The following is a 6,000-nucleotide window of genomic DNA, read 5'->3' on the forward strand; positions in this document are numbered from 1 at the left end:
ACAGAGCGAGACTCTGTCTCAAAAAAAAATAAATAAAAATAAAAAAATTAAATTAGCCAGGCACAGTGGTGCACATCTGTAGTCTCAGCTACTTGGGAGGTTGAGGCAGGAGGATCACTTGAGCCCAGGAGTTCGAGGCTGCAGTGAACTGTGATCCCACCACCGCACTCCAGCCTGGGAGACAAAGTAAGACCCTGTCTCAAAAAAAAGAAAAAAAAATTTTTTTAAGGAAAAAAATTTTTAAGAAAAAAAATGAGGGGAGCCTACAGAAATAACTTTGAGTGTTCACCTGTGCAAAACCCATGTCATGGGGACACGGGGACATGTTAGCTGTGGTGCAGATGAGTGGTCTGGGCTGCAGGCCCGTCTGACTCAGGTCTCAGACATCGGCTTTGGCCTGAGGGCCTGGAACCAGCTTGGTCCCCATGTGGCAGTGGCCCCAAGCCAGGGGCCTCCACCCATGTAACCTGGTGACAGCTGCTGGCTGGCTGCTGCCCTTCCTGACCTTTGCTCTTCGCACCTGCCCCTCTCACAGGCCTTTCGTCTCTCAGTCCCACTGGCCAGTGCCCTTCTCCCAACAACCCCAAGGGCTGGGGTACTTCATTCCTGTTTCCCAGATGACACAAGTGGAACTCGGGGAGGTTGAGCCACTGGCCTAAGGCTACACAGATCTGAGCTCAGGTTTGGGAGGCATGAGACTCCTCAGGGGCTGCCACCTGCTCTGGGGTCTGGAGCAAGGACCCTGAGACTTGAAGTTTGAAATGGCCCCTGGAACCAGGTGGTGGACTAAGCAATGGCGGGCAGGTCAGTGTGTCCCCAGGAGTCAGGAGAGGCTTCCACAAGACACAAGTGAGCAGGACCTTAAAGCTGAAACGCCGGATGGTCAGGGCATGGTGGGACCTGACATGGCCTGGATTAGGAGGGGGTAGGAAGAATAATATGGGACATCATATGTGGCAGGGGGTCACGCGCTTTCCCATCCAGCCATCGAGACTGGCTCTCCTAGAGTCTTTTTGTTTTCTTTTGAGACAGAGTCTCGCCCTGTCGCGCAGCTGGAGTACAGAGGCACCATAGCCTCCCAAGTAGCTGGGACAACAGGTGCGTATCCACGCCCAGCTAATTTTTGTATTTTCAGTAGAGACGTAGTTTTGCCATGTTGGCCAGGCTGGTCTCAAACTCCTGACCTGGTGCCACCCACCGCGGCTTCCCAAAGTGCTGGGATTACAGGCATGAGCCACCACACCCGGCTGCCTGGCCATTTTAAGAGCCACTTTTTGGGCCAGGTGCAGTGGCTCATGCCTGTAATCCTAGCACTTTAGGAGGCCGAGGTGGGCAGATCCCTTCTTTTCTTCTTTTTTTTTTTTTTTTTTTGAGGTGGAGTCTTGCTCAGTCGCCCAGGTGTGAGCGCAGTGGTGTAATCTTGGCTCACTGCAACCTCTGCCTCAGGCTTAAGTGATTTTCCTGCCTCAGCCTCCCATGTAGCTGGGATTACAGGCACGTGCCACCATGCCCAGCTAATTTTTTGTATTTTTAATAGAGATGGGGTTTTGCCATGTTGGCCAGGCTGGTCTTGAACTCCTGACCTCAAGTGATCTGCCCACCTCAGCGTCCCAAAGTACTGGCCCAGTTTCTGTATGTTTGAATAGAGACAGGGTCTCACTGTCTTGTCCAGGCTGATCTTGAACTCCTGAGCTCAAGGGATCCTCCCACTTCATTCTCCTAAATTGCTGGGATTATAGGGTGTGAGCCACTGTGCCCGGCCAGAACCTCTTCTTGATTCCTCACCAATGTTTTGGTCAACAGCACACTTGGATTCTAGTTTCTGTCATGGTCTCAAAGATTTCTACTGAATAAGACAGTTCTTGGTCATGGCTTGTGGCTCAAGCCTATAATGTCAGCACTTTGGGAGGCCGAGGTGGGCGGATCACTTGAGGCAAGAAGTTCAAGACCAGCCTGGCCAACATGGTGAAACCCCCATCTCTACTAAAAATACAAAAATTAGCCGGGCATGGTGGCGCATGCCTGTAATCCCAGCAACTCAGGAGGCTGAGCCAGGAGAATTGCTTGAACCCGGGAGGTGGAGGTTGCAATAAGCCAAGGTCATGCCACTGCACTCCAGCCTGCGCGACACAGCAAGACTCTGACTCAAAAAAAAAAAGACAGTTCTTACCTGCTGGAGCGTTAATATGAATGAGGTGTCCAGAGCCCAGCTCCTCCCGATCCACTCATGTTTGATTCTGCTTCTGTGTCCCCACCTCACAAGTGGCCACTGGCCTACAAGGAGTCCATGTCAGCTGCCATCCCTTTCCATCAGGCCACACCAGCCAATCCCCCCTCACCCACTCATTCTCCTTCGTAAATATCCCCTCAACCCATCACCTGTCTCTCCACCCTTGACCTTCACCTGCACCAGCCTCAGCCTCATGGCTGGCCTAGACCAGCATGGTCAACTCCTTGGTTTCTCTGCTTCCACCCACGCTGTGCTCCATGTGGCCAGAGGGTTCTAAACTCTTGCAGTTCCTCAATGCACAAAGTGGCCTGGTCAGCTGAGCCTGGCACCTGCCCAGCCTTCTCTAAGCCTCAGCTAAAATTCTACACCACATACTTGTAGACACTGGCATGCGCAGGGGCCTGTTGTTGCAACCCGTCATGTGGCGAATCTGCCTCAGAGCCCTCAGACATCAGTTCCTGCCCCTTCTTGCCTTCTTTGGTAATCTGGGGCAGGAAGCACTTGGGGCGGGTCATAGTGGCTCACGCATGTAATACTAGCACTTTGGGATGCTGAGGTAGGAGGATCGCTTGAGCCCAGACGTTCAAGAGCAGCCTAGGCTCTACAAAAAAGTCCTACAAAGGTCAGTTTTCAAAGCATATTTCTGGCCTGGTGTGGTGGTGCACGCCTGTAATCCCAGCTACTTGGGAGGCTGAGGCAGGAGAATTGCTTGAACCCCGAATTCAGAGAGGTTGCAGTGAGCCGAGATCGCACCACTGCACTCCAACCTGGGCGACAGAGCAAGACTGTCTCAAAAAAAAAAAAGTGAAAACAGAAAAGGAAATGCTAGTGTGTCTGCTGAATAAGCACTTTGAGAAGTTGACAGGGAGGCTAGGCATGGTAGTTCACACCTGTAATCCCAGCACACTGGGAGGCTGAGGCAGGAGGAGCACTTGAGCCCAGGAGTCTGACATCAGCCTGGACAATATAGTGAGACACCGTGTCTACAAAAAAAAAAAAAATTATCCAGGCATGGTGGTGTCCGCCTGTAGTCCCAGCTACTCAGGAGGCTGAGGTGAGAAGATAACTTAGGTTGAGGGGGGCAAGGCTGCAGTGAGCTGTGATCACACCACTGCACTCCAGCCTGAGTGACAGAGGAAGACTTTGTCTCTACAAAAGGAAAAAAGAGAAATTGACAGAAGAGAAGTTCCTCCTATTTCTACTTTTTTTTTTTTTTTTTTTTGAGATGAAGTCTCACTCTCGTCCAGGCTGGAGTGCAGTGGCTGGATCTAAGTTCACTGCAACCTCCCTGTACCGGATTCAAGAGATTCTCTTGCCTCAGCCTCCTGAGTAGCTGGGATTACAGGCACCCGCCACCACACCTGGCTTTTTTTTTTTTTTTTTTAATAGAGATAGAGTTTTGCCGTGTTGATCAGTCTGGTCTTGAACTCCTGACCTCAGATGATCTGCCCACCTTGGCTACCCAAAGTGCTGGGATTACAGACATGAGCCACCATGCCCGGCCTCTTGTTTCCTCAGAGGCCCCAAAGAAGAACTGCAAAGAAGAAACACGAGTGCGTTAGGAAAACCGTTCATGCTGGGCACAGTGGCTCACACCCGTAATCAGTTTCAGAGGCCATGGCGGGAGGATCGCTTCAGGTCAGGAGTTTGAGACCCCCTTGGGGAACATAGTGAGATTCCTGTCTTTATTTATTTATTTATTTATTTCTTGAGATGGAGTCTCACTCTGTCACCGGGGCTGGAGTTCAGTGGTGCAATCTCGACTCACTGCAAGCTCCGCCTGCTGGGTTCATGCCATTCTCCTGCCTCAGCCTCCTGAGTAGCTGGGACTACAGGCTCCCGCCACCACGCCCGGCTAATTTTTTTGTGTTTTTAGTAGAGACGGGATTTCACCGTGTTAGCCAAGATGGTCTCGATTTCCTGACTTCGTGATCCGCCTGTCTCAGCCTCCCAAAGTGCTGTGATTACAGGCGTGAGCCACTGTGCCCAGCCTCCTGTCTTTATTTTTAAAAGAAGGGCGCAGTGGCTCAAGCCTGTAAGCCCAGCACTTTGGGAGACCAAGGCAGGCGGATCACGAAGTCAAGAGATCAAGACCATCCTGGCCAACATGGTGAAACCCCGTGTCTACTAAAAATACAAAAGTTAGCCGGGCATGGTGGCAGACTCCTGCAATCCCACCTACTTGGGAGGCTGAGGCAGGAGAATTGCTTGAACCTGGGGGTCGGAGGTTGCAGTGAGTCGAGATTGCGCCTCTGCACTCCAGCCTGGGGACAGAGGAGCAAGACTCCATCTCAAGAAAAAAAAAAAGAAGAAGAAAGAGGAAAAAAAAGCCAGATGTGGTGGCTCAAACCTGTAATCCCAGCACATTGGGAGGCTGAGCAAGAAGGATTACCTGAGCCCAGGAGTTTGAGACCAGCCTGAGCAATAAAATGAGACCTTACCTTTACAAAATAAATTTAAAACTTAGGTGGTCATGTTGGCACACACCTGTGATCTCAGCTACTTGTGAGGCTGAGGTAGGAGGATCGCTTGAGTCCGAGAGGTGAAGGCTGCAGTGAGCCATGATCACATCACTACACTCCAGCCTGGGTGACAGAATTAGACTCTGTCTCAAAAGAAAAAGAAAAAGAAAAACTGGTTATAAATCCTCTTAATAAGTAAATGATAGCCGGACATGGTGGTGCATGCCTGTAATCCCAGCTACTCGGGAGGCTGAGGCAGAAGAATCGCTTGAACCCAAGAGGCAGAGGTTGCAGTGAGCCAAGATTGCGCCACTGCACTCCAGCCTGGGCGACAGAACAAGACTCTGTTTCAGGAAAAAAAAAAAAAAAAAAAAAAAAAAAAAGATGCTGTCATATTTATTAGCATACTATTCACAGTAGCCAAAATATGGAATCAACCTAAATGCCCATCAATGTTTGAATGAATAAAGAAAATGTGGTGTATATACACAATGTAGTACTACACTGCCATTAAAAAGACTGAAATTTTGGCCAGGCTCTGGCTCACGCCTGTAATCCCAACACTTTGGGAGGCCAAGGCAGGTGGATCACCTGAGGTCAGGAGTTGGAGACCAGCCTGGCCAACATGGTGAAACCCTGTCTCTACTAAAAATACAAAAATTAGCCAGGTGTGGTGGCAGGCACCTGTAGTCTCAGCTACTTGGGAGGCTGAGGCAGGAGAATCGCTTGAACCTGGGAGGCAGAGGTTGCAGTGAGACGAGATTGCACCATCCAGCCTGGGCAACAAGAGCTAAATCCGTCTCAAAAACAAAACAAACAAACAAAAAAACACCAGCATCACTGAAATGGATTATAAAATATGTTCTTTTATTGAACAGACCACAAGATACCTACTTTAACCTTTAAAAAAGAAAAAGGAAGGCCAGGTGCAGTGGCTCACATCTGGAATCCCAGCACATTGGAGGCCAAGGTGGGCGGATCACGAGGTCAGGAGTTCGAGAATAGCCCGGCCAACATAGTGAAACCCCGTCTTTACTAAAAATACAAAAATTAGCCGGGCATGGTGGCAAGCACCTGTAGTCCCAGCTACTCAGGAGGATGAGGCAGGAGAATCCCTTGAACCTGGGAGGTGGAGGTTGTGGTGAGCCGAGATCAAGAGCCACTGCACTCCAGTCTGGCAACAGAGCGAGGCTCCATCTCAAAAAAAAGAAAAAAACTTGCCCAAGGTCACACAGTAAAAGACAGAGCTCGGGTTTGTGCTCAGACAGTGTGGTTCTAAACTGCTGTCCACAAAATCAAAGTTAAGGT

This window comes from Symphalangus syndactylus, chromosome 13 (assembly GCF_028878055.3).
Source record: "Symphalangus syndactylus isolate Jambi chromosome 13, NHGRI_mSymSyn1-v2.1_pri, whole genome shotgun sequence".
Classification (NCBI taxonomy): Eukaryota; Metazoa; Chordata; class Mammalia; order Primates; family Hylobatidae; genus Symphalangus; species Symphalangus syndactylus.